Source organism: Lissotriton helveticus, chromosome 6 (assembly GCF_964261635.1).
Source record: "Lissotriton helveticus chromosome 6, aLisHel1.1, whole genome shotgun sequence".
Taxonomy (NCBI): Eukaryota; Metazoa; Chordata; class Amphibia; order Caudata; family Salamandridae; genus Lissotriton; species Lissotriton helveticus.
In genome coordinates this window covers 506,988,000-507,006,123 of record NC_136067.1, presented here as the reverse complement: position 1 = coordinate 507,006,123, position 18,124 = coordinate 506,988,000, and the positions used below count along the sequence as shown (strand labels likewise).

The window sequence follows — 18,124 nt, the reverse complement described above, 5'->3', positions numbered from 1 at the left end:
GGATTCAGTATATCTGCTAGGGTGCCACACAGCTCTAGGTGGAGTACACCAAGTTCTCTGTAAGTCTCCTCAGATGAGACAGGATGGTGTATAAGGTTGTCAACTTTTTGCAAGACCAGAGCAGCTTTTGCATACAGTCTCTGTATATCCTTAGGGCTTCCTACAATTTTGGGCCACCGAACTCTACGCCGGTTACTAGATAAGATCGTTCTCGAATCCATACGATCATCACCACCCTGTGCGTGGAATGTAACGCCCGGTACCAGGATTTTTTAAATCAGCGCATTATGGTCGCTGTCAGCTGGGGGTATTACATTAAAATCCACAATTCTTGCCCATTCAGACATTTCCACAAGTGTATAGTCCAATCGGGAATTATGCCCCACTTTATTAAAAGTCGGTTTGGGTGGGATATCACCATTTACCCGACCTCAGGCCCTAAAAGAATTTGCTAGGGTCAAACAAGTAATTTGCGTTGCTAACGGCGACCAAGACTTTACTGGTTAGCCACCCAGTTTCGGAATTCCCTATTGTTCATCTTCCTCATTGGTTGTACCTTCTAAGAATGATGGGAGGGGCTCAAATTGGCAGTTGAAATCTCCTTCAACCACGTACGGGATGCCCTGAGGGAAAGTGCTTAAAAAAAGCATTAATTCCTCGATAGTACTACTCTCTTAAGCAAGTCACATACACAGCTCCTGAGCCCAGGGTCCCTGATTTCCCCAAGGAGTTGATTGTTCAGACAGATGACCCAGAAAATGGCATTGGGGCAGTACTATGTCTCAACTTAATGAGGAGAGTCTAGACAAACTTGTAGCCTTCATTTCCAGGAGGTTACTCCTCCCCCAGGGATCAATGGTGTAGTGCTATAGCATGAGAAGCTTTTGCTGTAGTTTGGGCACGGCATAACCTGAGGCCATATTTGGTCGGCACTCACTTCCTGATTCAGACTGATTACAGACCCCTCAGGTGACTCATGGAAATGAGGGGTGAAAATCCAAAACTGCTGAGGTGGTCCACTTCCGTACAGAGGATGGACTTTGGGGTGGAACATAGAACAGGAGTAGACCACTCCAATGCTGATGGTCTATCCAGGTATTTCCACCTTAGTTAAGAGAACTCCCTAGAGACTGGGTAGACCTTTCCACTTCCAGCTGGGGGGAGACGTGTTACACCTGTTGTCCTTAGGGTGGTCTTCCCCCAAACCTTTTGCTTTTTGCCTTCATATTTTGCCTTTATATTTTGTTAACCTTTGGACTCTAAGCATTTTCCCACGGCAGACCAGTGCTAAAGGGCATGTGCTTTTTCCTCAAACGTGTGTAACTGGTGTATACATGAATGGCATATTTAATTTACCTGTACGTCCCTTTTAAAGTGATATACCATAAACCCAGGACCTGTAAGTTAAATGCTGCAAGTAGACTTGCAGCACTGACTGTGTCACCAACAGATGCAGCCTTTCAAATCTGTCTCAGGCCTGACATTGCAGTGCTGTGTGTGCAGTTTACTACCACTTCAACTTGGCATATTAAAAACGACTTCCCAATCCTTAAACTCCTGTTTTCTTAGACTTAAGCCACCTTTAAGGTAGGACTTGGGTAGCTCTATTGGCAGAGTGCTGTCTAAGTAAAAAGTTGGACACATAATTTTATGTTTTGCATGTCCTGGTACAGGCCTACAGCTAAATTCATTTTTCACTACTGTGAGGCCTACGTCTCTCACAGGTTAACATTGGGAATTCATTAATACACTTTTAAGCTGTAATTCCTGATTAGAGATAAGTAACCAGTTCATTTTAAATATATTTGGAATGGTATTGAATAATACTCCTTACGGGTGCAGCTGGATTTAACATTACTGTTTTAGAAATGCCAAAAGTCGACATTTATCTGCACTCACTGCTCTCTGTGCCTTGAAGCCTGTCCCCAATAACCATCTGGGGTGGGCGACAGCTGCACTTTGTGCATGTGCATTCCCTCTATACAGCAGCAAACACAGGAAGTCTAAGTGTGTCTGAGTACCCAACGCCATAGATCTGCATTCTGATGGCCCTGCCTGGGCAGGATGGAAGGGAGGGGTCAACTCTTCACTGAATAGGTGGTGTCCTATCCTCACACAAAGGGCTGATTTACCCCCCATAGACAGCATGGCAGAGTAAGCTACTTTTGGGTATAAGTACTCAGTCTCTGACCCCTAAAATGAGACACTACTGGACTTGTAACTTAAGTTCTGCCAGAAAACTCTTGTACTGCTTAAAGGAGTCAGCTGGAGTGCTGACCTAAAAGGTCGGCTTTTCTATTTCCTGTCCTTCTGCCTGCTACACTCTGATTTTGCTGAAGGAGAGCTGGATTCTACTTTCTATCCAAGTTTACTCTAAGTAAGGGTGAAGTTTGCGAATTCGCGGTTCGCGAATTCGTGCAAAATTTCAAAAAAAGTCAGAGAGTTTGCGAATTTTCCTGCAAACTCGCGGATTTCTGTGCCATTTGCACAAATATGTGACCACGTGTGCCTGTAACTTTACCAGCGCGCCAAAAGGCGCCGAGGTCCCTTGAGTAAGCTGGCCATTATAGTGGAGACGGGCGGGAAGACGTTTCATACCGCTAGTGTGTGGTGGATGGGGCCAAACGGGCGGGGTTTATATGCGAGTTCACATGTATCTTGTTTATAAAGGGTCAGAGACCGAGCAGAGCAGCAGATGAGGAGAAAGCAGCCTCCTGGTCACAGGAGCTACACGGGGATGGCGCTCGGGAAACTCATGGATGCAAAAATACGTTTGGCACAGGACCCCAGAATCCTTCAGATGTCCAAGATACCTCAGCTGCGCGTGTTGGTACAAAGCCATTCTGATCCTGCTCAGTCGGTTCAGGCGCATGCAGCTGCTGCTGCTGGACAATGTCCCATCTCATACTAAAATGCCCGTACAGGCATATGCTGGTGCTGGGCAGAGGGTGCAGTAGCATGCGGGTGCTCCACGTCTGGTACATGCGCATACTGGTGCCAGGGGGGACACGTCTTTATTGGTGCTGTGTAGCAAGTTAAGACTTTACATTTTGACTGCACCAGAAGGTGGTACCACCTACACGGATCAGGAGCATCCAGGCACCAGAGTTCATGGTGCAAGAGCATAATGGTGCTGTGCGGTACGGGTACAAATGTACTGGGGGCAGGGGGACACTTAGCACAATGTGTGCTCACACCCAGAGGGCTCCCAGGCAATTGAGCACAAATGATTTTCACACTGAGAGGGCTCCGGGGCAGTTCAGCAGCACAGGGGCTCACACCCACTGGGCCCCGGGGCAGTTCAGTAGCGCGTGGGCTCACAACACCTGGGCAACCCAGCATCGCAGGGGCTCACACCCACAGGACTCCCGGGCAGTTTAGCAGTGCCACCCTCTGGTTCATCACTGCCACCCTCTGGTTCATCACTGCCACCCTCTGGTTCACCACTGACTCCCTCTGGTTCATCACTGCCACCCTCTGGTTCACCACTGCCACCCTCTGGTTCACCACTATCACCCTCTGGTTCATCACTGTCACCCTCTGGTTCATCACTGCCACCCTCTGGTTCATCACTGCCACCCTCTGGTTCATCACAGCACCCTCCGGTTCACCACTGCCACCCTCTGGTTCATTACTATCACCCTCTGGTTCATCACTGCCGCCCTCTGGTTCATCACAACACCCTCTGGTTCACCACTGCCACCCTCTGGTTCATCACTGCCACCCTCTGGTTCATCACTGTCACCCTCTGGTTCATCACTGCCACCCTCTGGTTCACCACTGCCACCCTCTGGTTCATCACTGCCACCCTCTGGTTCACCACTGCCACCCTCTGGTTCATCAGTGCCCCCCTCTGGTTCATCACTGCCACCCTCTGGTTCATCACTGTCACCCTCTGGTTCATCACTGCCACCCTCTGGTTCATTACTGCCACACTCTGGTTCGCCACTGCCACCCTCAGGATCATCACTGCCACCCTCTGGATCATCACTGCCACCCTCTGGTTTGCCCCTGCCACCCTCTGGATCATCACTGTCACCCTCTGGTTCATCACAGCCACCCTCTGGTTCATCAAAGCACCCTCTGGTTCACCAGTGCCACCAACAGGTTCATCACTACCACCCTCTGGTTCATCACTGCCACCCTCTGATTCACATCTGCCACCCTCTGGTTTATCACTGCCATTCTCTGGTTCATCACAGCACCCACTGGTTCACCACTACCACCCTCTGGTTCATCACTGCCACCCTCTGGTTCATCACGGCTCCCTCTGGTTCACCACTGCCACCCTCCGGTTCATCATTGCCACCCTCTGGTTCATCACAGCACCCTCTGGTTCACCACTGGCACCCTCTGGTTCATCACTGCCAACCTCTAGTTCATCACTGCCACCCTCTGGTTCACCACTGCCACCCTCTGGATCATCACTGTCACCCTCTGGTTCATCACTGCCACCCTCTGGTTCACCACTGCCACCCTCTGGTTCATCACTGCCACCCTCTGGTTCATCACAGCACCCTCTGGTTCACCTCTGCCACCCTCTGGTTCATCACTGCCACCCTCTGGTTCACCACTGCCACCCTCTGGTTCACCACTACCACCCTCTGGTACATCACACCCTCTGGTTCACCACTGACGCACTCTGGTTCACCCCTGCCACCATCTGGTTCATCACAGCACCCTCTGGTTCACCACTGTCACCCTATGGTTCACCACTGCCACCCTCTGGTTCATCACTGCCACCCTCTGGTTCATCACAGCACCCTCTGGTTCACCACTGCGATCTTCTGGTTCACCACTGCCACCCTCTGGTTCATCACTGCCACCCTCTGGTTCACGACTGCCACCCCCTGGTTCATCACTGTCACCCTCTGGTTCATCACTGCCACCCTCTGGTTCACCACTGCCACCCTCTGGTTCATCACTGTCACCCTCTGGTTCATCACTGCCAACCTCTGGTTCATCACAGCACCATCTGGTTCACCACTGCCACCCCCTGGTTCATCACTGTCACCCTCTGGTTCATCACTGCCACCATCTGGTTCACCACTGCCACCCTCTGGTTCATCACTGTCACCCTCTGGTTCATCACTGTCACCCTCTGGTTCATCACTGTCACCCTCTGGTTCATCACTGCCACCCTCTGGTACATCACTGCCACCCTCTTGTTCATCACTGCCACCCTCTGGTTCATTACTGCCACACTCTGGTTCACCACTGCCACCCTTTAGATTATCACTGCCACCTTCTGTTTCATCACTGCCACCCTCTGGTTTGCCACTGCCACCCTCTGGATCATCACTGTCACCCTCTGGTTCATCACAGCCACCCTCTGGTTCATCACAGCACCCTCTGGTTCACCAGTGCCACCAACTGGTTCATCACTGCCACCCTCTGGTTCATCACTGCCACCCTCTGTTTCACGTCTGCCACCCTCTGGTTGATCACAGCCATTCTCTATGTCATAACAGCACCCTCTGGTTCACCACTGCCTCCCTCTGGTTCATCACTGCCCCCCTCTGGTTCATCACGGCTCCCTCTGGTTCACCACTGCCACCCTCCGGTTCATCACTGCCACCCTCTGGTTCATCACAGCACCCTCTGGTTCACCACTGCCACCCTCCGGTTCATCACTGCCAACCTTTAGTTCATCACTGCCACCCTCTGGTTCACCACTGCCACCCTCTGGATCATCACTGTCACCCTCTGGTTCATCACTGCCACCCTCTGGTTCACCACTGCCACCCTCTGGTTCATCACTGCCACCCTCTGGTTCATCACAGCACCCTCTGGTTCACCCCTGCCACCCTCTGGTTCATCACTGCCACCCTCTGGTTCACCACTATCACCCTCTGGTTCATCACAGCACCCTCTGGTTCACTACTGCCACCCTCTGGTTCACCACTGACGCACTCTGGTTCACCCCTGCCACCATCTGGTTCATCACAGCACCCTCTGGTTCACCACTGTCACCCTCTGGTTCACCACTGTCACCCTCTGGTTCATCACTGCCACCCTCTGGTTCACCCCTGCAACCCTCTGGTTCATCACTGTCACCCTCTGGTTCATCACTGCCTCCCTCTGGTTCACCACTGCCACCCTCTGGTTCACCACAGCCTCTGCCACCCTCTGGTTCACCCCTGCCACGCTCTGGTTCACCCCACCACCATCTGGTTCATCACTGCCATCCTCTGGTTCACCACTGCCACCCTCTGGTTCACCACTGCCTCCCTCTGGTTCATCATTGCAATCCTCTGGTTCATCACTGCCACCCTCTGTTTCATTACTGCCACCCTCTGGTTCATTACTGCCACCCTCTGGTTCGTCACTGCCACCCTCTGGTTCATCACTGCCACCCTCTGGTTTGCCACTGCCTCCCTCTGGTTCATCACAGCCACCCTCTGGTTCATCACAGCCACCCTCTGGTTCATCACAACACCCTCTGGCTCACCAGTGCCACCTCCTGGTTCATCACTGTCACCCTCTGGTTCATCACTGCAACCCTCTGGTTCACCACTGCCACCCTCTGGTTCATCACTATCACCCTCTGGGTCATCACTGCCACCCTCTGGTTGATCACTGCCACCTTCTGGTTCACGACTGCCACCCTCTGGTTGATCACTGCCATCCTCTGGTTCATCACATCACCCTCTGGTTCATCACAGCACCCTCTGGTTCACCACTGTCACCCTCTGGTTCACCACTGCCACCTTCTGGTTCATCACTGCCACCCTCTGGTTCAACACTGTCACCCTCTGGTTCATCACTGCGACCTTCTGGTTCACCATTGCCACCCTATGGTTCATCACTGCCACCCTCTGGTTCACCACTGCCACCCCCTGGTTCATCACTGTCACCCTCTGGTTCATCACTGCCACCCTCTGGTTCACCACTGCCACCCTCTGGTTCATCACTGTCACCCTCTGGTTCATCACTGCCACCCTCTGGCTCATCACAGCACAATCTGGTTCACCACTGCCACCCCCTGGTTCATCACTGTCACCCTCTGGTTCATCATTGCCACCCTCTGGTTCACCACTGCCACCCTCTGGTTCATCACTGTCACCCTCAGGTTCATCACTGCCACCCTCTGGTTCATCACTGTCACCCTCTGGTTCATCACTGTCACCCTCTGGTTCATCACTGTCACCCTCTGGTTCATCACTGCCACCCTCTGGTTCATCACAGCACCCTCTGGTTCACCACTGCCACCCTCTGGTACATCACTGCCACCCTCTGGTTCATCCCTGCCACCCTCTGGTTCATTACTGCCACACTCTGGTTCACCACTGCCACCCTCTAGATCATCACTGCCACCTTCTGGTTCATCACTGCCACCCTCTGGTTTGCCACTGCCACCCTCTGGATCATCACTGTCACCCTCTGGTTCATCACAGCCACCCTCTGGTTCATCACAGCACCCTCTGGTTCACTAGTGCCAGCAACTGGTTCATCACTGCCACCCTCTGGTTCATCACTGCCACCCTCTGTTTCACGTCTGCCACCCTCTGGTTGATCACTGCCATTCTCTGGTTCATAACAGCACCCTCTGGTTCGCCACTGCCACCCTCTGGTTCATCACTGCCACCCTCTGGTTCATCACGCTCCCTCCGGTTCACCACTGCCACCCTCTGGTTCATCACTGCCACCCTCTGGTTCATCACAGCACCCTCTGGTTCACCACTGCCACCCTCCGGTTCATCACTGCCAACCTCTATTTCATCACTGCCACCCTCTGGTTCACCACTGCCACCCTCTGGATCATCACTGTCACCCTCTGGTTCATCACTGCCACCCTCTGGTTCACCACTGCCACCCTCTGGTTCATCACTGCCACCCTCTGGTTCATCACAGCACCCTCTGGTTCACCCCTGCCACCCTCTGGTTCATCACTGCCACCCTCTGGTTCACCACTATCACCCTCTGGTTCATCACAGCACCCTCTGGTTCACCACTGCCACCCTCTGGTACACCACTGACGCACTCTGGTTCACCCCTGCCACCATCTGGTTCATCACAGCACCCTCTGGTTCACCACTGTCACCCTCTGGTTCACCACTGTCACCCTCTGGTTCATCACTGCCACCCTCTGGTTCATCCCTGCCACCCTCTGGTTCATCACTGCCACCCTCTGGTTCATCACTGCTACCCTCTGGTTCATCACTATCACCCTCTGGTTCATCACAGCACCCTCTGGTTCATCACTGCCACCCTCTGGTTCACCACTAACGCACTCTGGTACACCCCTGCCACCATCTGGTTCATCACAGCACCCTCTGGTTCACCACTGTCACCCTCTGGTTCACCACTGTCACCCTCTGGTTCATCACAGCACCCTCTGGTTCACCACTGCCACCCTCTGGTACATCACTGCCACCCTCTGGTTCATCACTGCCACCCTCTGGTTCATTACTGCCACACTCTGGTTCACCACTGCCACCCTCTAGATCATCACTGCCACCTTCTGTTTCATCACTGCCACCCTCTGGTTTGCCACTGCCACCCTCTGGATCATCACTGTCACCCTCTGGTTCATCACAGCCACCCTCTGGTTCATCACAGCACCCTCTGGTTCACCAGTGCCACCAACTGGTTCATCACTGTCACCCTCTGGTTCATAACTGCCACCCTCTGGTTCACCCCTGCCACCCTCTGGTTCATCACTACCACCCTCTGGTTCACCACTGTCACCCTCTGGTTCATCACAGCACCCTCTGGTTCACCACTGACGCACTCTGGTTCACCCCTGCCATCATCTGGTTCATCACAGCACCCTCTGGTTCACCACTGTCAGCCTCTGGTTCACCACTGTCACCCTCTGGTTCATCACTGCCACCCTCTGGTTCACCCCTGCCACCCTCTGGTTCATCACTGTCACCCTCTGGTTCATCACTGCCTCCCTCTGGTTCACCACTGCCACCCTCTGGTTCACCACTGCCTCTGCCACCCTCTGGTTCACCCCTGCCACGCTCTGGTTCACCCCACCACCATCTGGTTCATCACTGCCACCCTCTGGTTCACGAATGCCACCCTCTGGTTCACCACTGCCACCCTCTGGTTCATCATTGCAACCCTCTGGTTCATCACTGCCACCCTCTGGTTCATTACTCACACCCTCTGGTTCATTACTGCCACCCTCTGGTTCACCACTGCCACCCTCTGGTTCATCACTGCCACCCTCTGGTTTGCCACTGCCTCCCTCTGGATCATCACAGCCACCCTCTGGTTCATCACAGCCACCCTCTGGTTCATCACAACACCCTCTGGTACACCAGTGCCACCCCCTGGTTCATCACTGTCACCCTCTGGTTCATCACTGCCACCCTCTGGTTCACCACTGCCACCCTCTGGTTCATCACTGTCAGCCTCTGGGTCATCACTGCCACCCTCTGGCTGATCACTGCCACCCTCTGGTTCACGACTGCCACCCTCTGGTTCACCACTGCCACCCTCTGGTTCATCACTGCCACAATCTGGTTCATCACTGTCACCCTCAGGTTCATCACTGCAACCTTCTGGTTCACCATGGCCACCCTCTGGTTCATCACTGCCACCCTCTGGTACACCACTGCCACCCCCTGGTTCACCACTGTCACCCTCTGGTTAATCACTGCCACCCTCTGGTTCACCACTGTCACCCTCTGGTTCATCACTGCCACCCTCTGGCTCATCACAGCACAATCTGGTTCATCACTGCCACCCCCTGGTTCATCACTGTCACCCTCTGGTTCATCATTGCCACCCTCTGGTTCACCACTGCCACCCTCTGGTTCATCACTGTCACCCTCTGGTTCATCACTGTCACCCTCTGGTTCATCACTGTCACCCTCTGGTTCATCACTGCCACCCTCTGGTTCATCACAGCACCCTCTGGTTCACCACTGCCACCCTCTGGTACATCACTGCCACCCTCTGGTTCATCCCTTCCACCCTCTGGTTCATTACTGCCACACTCTGGTTCACCATTGCCACCCTCTAGATCATCACTGCCACGTTCTGGTTCATCACTGCCACCCTCTGGTTTGCCACTGCCACCCTCTGGATCATCACTGTCACCCTCAGGTTCATCACAGCCACCCTCTGGTTCATCACAGCACTCTCTGGTTCACCAGTGCCAGCAACTGGTTCATCACTGCCACCCTCTGGTTCATCACTGCCACCCTCTCTTTCACGTCTGCCACCCTCTGGTTGATCACTGCCATTCTCTGGTTCATAACAGCACCCTCTGGTTCACCACTGCCACCCTCTGGTTCATCACTGCCACCCTCTGGTTCATCCCGGCTCCCTCTGGTTCACCACTGCCACCCTCCGGTTCATCACTGCCACCCTCTGGTTCATCACAGCACCCTCTGGTTCACCACTGCCACCATCCGGTTCATCACTGCCAACCTCTAGTTCATCACTGCCACCCTCTGGTTCACCACTGCCATCCTCTGGATCATCACTGTCACCCTCTAGTTCATCACTGCCACCCTCTGGTTCACCACTGCCACCCTCTGGTTCATCACTGCCACCCTCTGGTTCATCACAGCACCCTCTGGTTCACCCCTGCCACCCTCTGGTTCATCACTGCCACGCTCTGGTTCACCACTATCACCCTCTGGTTCATCCCAGCACCCTCTGGTTCACCACTGACGCACTCTGGTTCACCCCTGCCACCATCTGGTTCATCACAGCACCCTCTGGTTCACCACTGTCACCCTCTGGTTCACCACTGTCACCCTCTGGTTCATCACTGCCACCCTCTGGTTCACCCCTGCCACCCTCTGGTTCATCACTGTCACCCTCTGGTTCATCACTCCCTCCCTCTGGTTCACCACTGCCACCCTCTGGTTCACCACTGCCTCTGCCACCCTCTGGTTCACCCCTGCCACGCTCTGGTTCACCCCACCACCATCTGGTTCATCACTGCCACCCTCTGGTTCACCACTGCCACCCTCTGGTTCACCACTGCCACCCTCTGGTTCATCATTGCAACCCTCTGGTTCATCACTGCAACCCTCTGGTTCATTACTGCCACCCTCTGGTTCGCCACTGCCACCCTCTGGTTCATCACTGCCACCCTCTGGTTTGCCACTGCCTCCCTCTGGATCATCACAGCCACCCTCTGGTTCATCACAGCCACCCTCTGGTTCATCACAACACCCTCTGGTTCACCAGTGCCACCAACTGGTTAATCACTGCCACCCTCTGGTTGATCACTGCCACCCTCTGGTTCACGACTGTCACCCTCTGGTTCACCACTGTCACCCTCTGGTTCATCACTGCCACCCTCTGGTTCACCCCTGCCACCCTCTGGTTCATCACTGTCACCCTCTGGTTCATCACAACACCCTCTGGTTCACCAGTGCCACCAACTGGTTCATCATTGCCACCCTCTGGTTCATCACTGCCACCCTCTGGTTTGCCACTGCCTCCCTCTGGATCATCACAGCCACCCTCTGGTTCATCACAGCCACCCTCTGGTTCATCACAACACCCTCTGGTTCACCAGTGCCACCAACTGGTTCATCACTGCCACAATCTGGTTGATCACTGCCATCCTCTGGTTCATCACATCACCCTCTGGTTCACCACTGCCACCCTCTGGTTCATCACTGCCACCCTCTGGTTCGTCACAGCTCCCTCTGGTTCACCACTGCCACCCTCTGGTTCATCACTGCCACCCTCTGGTTCATCACAGCACCCTCTGGTTCACCACTGCCTCTGCCACCCTCTGGTTCACCCCTGCCACGCTCTGGTTCACCCCACCACCATCTGGTTCATCACTGCCACCCTCTGGTTCACCACTGCCACCCTCTGGTTCACCACTGCCACCCTCTGGTTCATCATTGCAACACTCTGGTTCATCACTGCCACCCTCTGGTTCATTAATGCCACCCTCTGGTTCATTACTGCCACCCTCTGGTTCGCCACTGCCACCCTCTGGTCCATCACTGCCACCCTCTGGTTTGCCACTGCCTCCCTCTGGATCATCACAGCCACCCTCTGGTTCATCACAGCCACCCTCTGGTTGATCACAACACCCTCTGGTTCACCAGTGCCACCCCCTGGTACATCACTGTCACCCTCTGGTTCATCACTGCCACCCTCTGGTTCACCACTGCCACCCTCTGGTTAATCAGTGTCACCCTCTGGGTCATCACTGCCACCCTCTGGTTGATCACTGCCACCCTCTGGTTCACGACTGCCACCCTCTGGTTGATCACTGCCATCCTCTGGTTCATCACATCACCCTCTGGTTCATCACAGCACCCTCTTGTTCACCACTGTCACCCTCTGGTTCACCACTGCCACCCTCTGGTTCATCACTGCCACCCTCTGGTTCATCACTGCCACCCTCTGGTTCATCACTGCGACCTTCTGGTTCACCATTGCCACCCTCTGGTTCATCACTGCCACCCTCTGGTTCACCACTGCCACCCCCTGGTTCATCACTGTCACCCTCTGGTTCATCACTGCCACCCTCTGGTTCACCACTGCCACCCTCTGGTTCATCACTGTCACCCTCTGGTTCATCACTGCCACCCTCTGGCTCATCACAGCACAATCTGGTTCACCACTGCCACCCCCTGGTTCATCACTGTCACCCTCTGGTTCATCATTGCCACCCTCTGGTTCAGCACTGCCACCCTCTGGTTCATCACTGTCACCCTCTGGTTCATCACTGTCACCCTCTGGTTCATCACTGCCACCCTCTGGTTCATCACAGCACCCTCTGGTTCACCACTGCCACCCTCTGGTAAATCACTGCCACCCTCTGGTTCATCCCTGCCACCCTCTGATTAATTACTGCCACACTCTGGTTCACCACTGCCACCCTCTAGATCATCACTGCCACCTTCTGGTTCATCACTGCCACCCTCTGGTTTGCCACTGCCACCCTCTGGATCATCACTGTCACCCTCTGGTTCATCACAGCCACCCTCTGGTTCATCACAGCACCCTCTGGTTCACCAGTGCCAGCAACTGGTTCATCACTGCCACCCTCTGGTTCATCACTGCCACCCTCTGTTTCACGTCTGCCACCCTCTGGTTGATCACTGCAATTCTCTGGTTCATAACAGCACCCTCTGGTTCACCACTGCCACCCTCTGGTTCATCACTGCCACCCTCTGGTTCATCACGGCTCCCTCTGGTTCACCACTGCCACCCTCCGGTTCATCACTGTCACCCTCTGGTTCATCACAGCACCCTCTGGTTCACCACTGCCACCCTCTGGTTCATCACTGCCACCCTCTGGTTCACCACTATCACCCTCTGGTTCATCACAGCACCCTCTGGTTCACCACTGCCACCCTCTGGTTCACCACTGACGCACTCTGGTTCACCCCTGCCACCATCTGGTTCATCACAGCACCCTCTGGTTCACCACTGTCACCCTCTGGTTCACCACTGTCACCCTCTGGTTCATCACTGCCACCCTCTGGTTCACCCCAGCCACCCTCTGGTTCATCACTGTCACCCTCTGGTTCATCACTCCCTCCCTCTGGTTCACCACTGCCACCCTCTCGTTCACCACTGCCACCCTCTGGATCATCACTGTCACCCTCTGGTTCATCACTGCCACCCTCTGGTTCACCACTGCCACCCTCTGGTTCATCACTGCCACCCTCTGGTTCATCACAGCACCCTCTGGTTCACCCCTGCCACCCTTTGGTTCATTACTGCCACCCTGTTGGTTTACCACTAATACCCTCTGGTTCATCACAGCACCCTCTGGTTCACCACTGCCACCCTCTGGTTCACCACTGACGCACTCTGGTTCACCCCTGCCACCATCCGGTTCATCACTGCCAACCTCTAGTTCATCACTGCCACCCTCTGGTTCACCACTGCCACCCTCTGGATCATCACTGTCACCCTCTGGTTCATCACTGCCACCCTCTGGTTCACCACTGCCACCCTCTGGTTCATCACTGCCACCCTCTGGTTCATCACAGCACCCTCTGGTTCACCCCTGCCACCCTCTGGTTCATCACTGCCACCCTCTGGTTCACCACTATCACCCTCTTGTTCATCACAGCACCCTCTGGTTCACCACTGCCACCCTCTGGTTCACCACTGACGCACTCTGGTTCACCCCTGCCACCATCTGGTTCATCACAGCACCCTCTTGTTCACCACTGTCACCCTCTGGTTCACCACTGTCACCCTCTGGTTCATCACTGCCACCCTCTGGTTCACCCCTGCCACCCTCTGGTTCATCAATGTCACCCTCTGGTTCACCCCTGCCACCCTCTGGTTCACCACTGCCACCCTCTGGTTCATCACTGTCAGCCTCTGGGTCATCACTGCCACCCTCTGGCTGATCACTGCCACCCTCTGGTTCACGACTGCCACCCTCTGGTTCATCACTGCCACACTCTGGTTCATCACTGTCACCCTCAGGTTCATCACTGCGACCTTCTGGTTCACCATGGCCACCCTCTGGTTCATCACTGCCACACTCTGGTTCATCACTGTCACCCTCAGGTTCATCACTGCGTCCTTCTGGTTCACCATGGCCACCCTCTGGTTCATCACTGCCACCCTCTGGTACACCACTGCCACCCCCTGGTTCATCACTGTCACCCTCTGGTTCATCACTGCCACCCTCTGGTTCACTACTGCCACCCTCTGGTTCATCACTGTCACCCTCTGGTTCACCACTGGCACCCTCTGGTTCATGACTGTCACCCTCTGGTTCATCACTGCCACCCTCTGGTTCATCACAGCACCCTCTCGTTCACCACTGCCACCCTCTGGTACATCACTGCCACCCTCTGGTTCATCCCTTCCACCCTCTGGTTCATTACTGCCACACTCTGGTTCACCACTGCCACCCTCTAGATCATCACTGCCACCTTCTGGTTCATCACTGCCACCCTCTGGTTTGCCACTGCCACACTCTGGATCATCACTGTCACCCTCATGTTCATCACAGCCACCCTCTGGTTCATCACAGCACCCTCTGGTTCACCAGTGCCAGCAACTGGTTCATCACTGCCACCCTCTGGTTCATCACTGCCACCCTCTGTTTCACGTCTGCCACCCTCTGGTTGATCACTGCCATTCTCTGGTTCACCACTGCCACCCTCTGGTTCATCACTGCCACCCTCTGGTTCATCACGGCTCCCTCTGGTTCACCACTGCCACCCTCCGGTTCATCACTGCCACCCTCTGGTTCATCACAGCACCCTCTGGTTCACCACTGCCACCCTCCGGTTCATCACTGCCAACCTCTAGTTCATCACTGCCACCCTCTGGTTCACCACTGCCACCCTCTGGATCATCACTGTCACCCTCTAGTTCATCACTGCCACCCTCTGGTTCACCACTGCCACCCTCTGGTTCATCACTGCCACCCTCTGGTTCATCACAGCACCCTCTGGTTCACCCCTGCCACCCTCTGGTTCATCACTGCCACGCTCTGGTTCACCACTATCACCCTCTGGTTCATCACAGCACCCTCTGGTTCACCACTGACGCACTCTGGTTCACCCCTGCCACCATCTGGTTCATCACAGCACCCTCTGGTTCACCACTGTCACCCTCTGGTTCACAACTGTCACCCTCTGGTTCATCACTGCCACCCTCTGGTTCACCCCTGCCACCCTCTGGTTCATCACTGTCACCCTCTGGTTCATCACTCCCTCCCTCTGGTTCACCACTGCCACCCTCTGGTTCACCACTGCCTCTGCCACCCTCTGGTTCACCCCTGCCATGCTCTGGTTCACCCCACCAACATCTGGTTCATCACTGCCACCCTCTGGTTCACCACTGCCACCCTCTGGTTCACCACTGCCACCCTCTGGTTCATCATTGCAACCCTCTGGTTCATTACTGCCACCCTCTGGTTCGCCACTGCCACCCTCTGGTTCATCACTGCCACCCTCTGGTTTGCCACTGCCTCCCTCTGGATCATCACAGCCACCCTCTGGTTCATCACAGCCACCCTCTGGTTCATCACAACACCCTCTGGTTCACCAGTGCCACCAACTGGTTCATCACTGCCACCCTCTGGTTGATCACTGCCACCCTCTGGTTCACGACTGTCACCCTCTGGTTCACCACTGTCACCCTCTGGTTCATCACTGCCACCCTCTGGTTCACCCCTGCCACCCTCTGGTTCATCACTGTCACCCTCTGGTTCATCACAACACCCTCTGGTTCACCAGTGCCACCAACTGGTTCATCATTGCCACCCTCTGGTTCATCACTGCCACCCTCTGGTTTGCCACTGCCTCCCTCTGGATCATCACAGCCACCCTCTGGTTCATCACAGCCACCCTCTGGTTCATCACAACACCCTCTGGTTCACCAGTGCCACCAACTGGTTCATCACTGCCACAATCTGGTTGATCACTGCCATCCTCTGGTTCATCACATCACCCTCTGGTTCACCACTGCCACCCTCTGGTTCATCACTGCCACCCTCTGGTTCGTCACAGCTCCCTCTGGTTCACCACTGCCACCCTCTGGTTCATCACTGCCACCCTCTGGTTCATCACAGCACCCTCTGGTTCACCACTGCCTCTGCCACCCTCTGGTTCACCCCTGCCACGCTCTGGTTCACCCCACCACCATCTGGTTCATCACTGCCACCCTCTGGTTCACCACTGCACCCTCTGGTTCACCACTGCCACCCTCTGGTTCATCATTGCAACCCTCTGGTTCATCACTGCCACCCTCTGGTTCATTAATGCCACCCTCTGGTTCATTACTGCCACCCTCTGGTTCGCCACTGCCACCCTCTGGTCCATCACTGCCACCCTCTGGTTTGCCACTGCCTCCCTCTGGATCATCACAGCCACCCTCTGGTTCATCACAGCCACCCTCTGGTTGATCACAACACCCTCTGGTTCACCAGTGCCACCCCCTGGTTCATCACTGTCACCCTCTGGTTCATCACTGCCACCCTCTGGTTCACCACTGCCACCCTCTGGTTAATCAGTGTCACCCTCTGGGTCATCACTGCCACCCTCTGGTTGATCACTGCCACCCTCTGGTTCACGACTGCCACCCTCTGGTTGATCACTGCCATCCTCTGGTTCATCACATCACCCTCTGGTTCATCACAGCACCCTCTTGTTCACCACTGTCACCCTCTGGTTCACCACTGCCACCCTCTGGTTCATCAATGCCACCCTCTGGTTCATCACTGTCACCCTCTGGTTCATCACTGCGACCTTCTGGTTCACCATTGCCACCCTCTGGTTCATCACTGCCACCCTCTGGTTCACCACTGCCACCCCCTGGTTCATCACTGTCACCCTCTGGTTCATCACTGCCACCCTCTGGTTCACCACTGCCACCCTCTGGTTCATCACTGTCACCCTCTGGTTCATCACTGCCACCCTCTGGCTCATCACAGCACAATCTGGTTCACCACTGCCACCCCCTGGTTCATCACTGTCACCCTCTGGTTCATCATTGCCACCCTCTGGTTCAGCACTGCCACCCTCTGGTTCATCACTGTCACCCTCTGGTTCATCACTGTCACCCTCTGGTTCATCACTGCCACCCTCTGGTTCATCACAGCACCCTCTGGTTCACCACTGCCACCCTCTGGTACATCACTGCCACCCTCTGGTTCATCCCTGCCACCCTCTGATTCATTACTGCCACACTCTGGTTCACCACTGCCACCCTCTAGATCACCACTGCCACCTTCTGGTTCATCACTGCCACCCTCTGGTTTGCCACTGCCACCCTCTGGATCATCACTGTCACCCTCTGGTTCATCACAGCCACCCTCTGGTTCATCACAGCACCCTCTGGTTCACCAGTGCCAGCAACTGGTTCATCACTGCCACCCTCTGCTTCATCACTGCCACCCTCTGTTTCACGTCTGCCACCCTCTGGTTGATCACTGCCATTCTCTGGTTCATAACAGCACCCTCTGGTTCACCACTGCCACCCTCTGGTTCATCACTGCCACCCTCTGGTTCATCACGGCTCCCTCTGGTTCACCACTGCCACCCTCCGGTTCATCACTGTCACCCTCTGGTTCATCACAGCACCCTCTGGTTCACCACTGCCACCCTCTGGTTCATTACTGCCACCCTCTGGTTCACCACTATCACCCTCTGGTTCATCACAGCACCCTCTGGTTCACCACTGCCACCCTCTGGTTCACCAC

At 55.1% G+C, this 18,124-nt stretch overlaps 1 protein-coding gene across 1 annotated transcript in view; it reads left to right on the top strand.

Moving 5' to 3' along the window:
• Positions 1 to 18,124, top strand: part of FAM83B (family with sequence similarity 83 member B) — a 471,668-nt gene that overhangs the window by 259,571 nt on the left and 193,973 nt on the right. The gene's annotated exons all lie outside the window — the stretch shown is intronic.